Here is a 607-nt window from a genome sequence, read left to right on the forward strand (position 1 = left end):
TATTATATGCATAATGCAATATAATATAACCAAATAGAATATTACATATTATTTTCTTTGTGTACACATTATAGATGACAAATAGCAATGTAAGTCAATCACCAAAGGAAACCTCAAGAGGGACATTATTAATTACCAAATGAATGACTATTTTAGAAAAGATGCTATTGGCTTTAAGTAAGGTTGAGAAATCACTTAATACATATTTGTGGAAAGCCACACTAACTTAAGCCTAAAAGGACAATTTGATATGAGAATACAGGAATAACTCGGAGTGCACGGGTGGAAGTAACGTTTGGCCTGAGGGAGAATTGTGTCCAGCATCCGAAAAGCCACTGAACTCAGCTGTTATCTTCTCAGCTTGCTTTGTTTTTCTCTCTGCAGACCAAATTTCTCAGCTTTTCCTCACACAAAATGCTCTTCTAATTTCCAAAGCTATGGGTCCTCAATTCAAACAGCAGCAGACCCTGGCCGCCATTGCTGAATCCTAGTTCCGCATTCCCACGTGAGATTTTTCTGATTGGTTCATAGAGTCAGGTGTCTATCCATTCCTGGTCCTGTCAGTTATCACTGTGGGCCAGTTCTTACTTCCCTTAAATGGCTGCAG

Source organism: Chrysochloris asiatica, unplaced genomic scaffold, assembly GCF_000296735.1.
Source record: "Chrysochloris asiatica unplaced genomic scaffold, ChrAsi1.0 scaffold00028, whole genome shotgun sequence".
NCBI lineage: Eukaryota > Metazoa > Chordata > Mammalia > Afrosoricida > Chrysochloridae > Chrysochloris > Chrysochloris asiatica.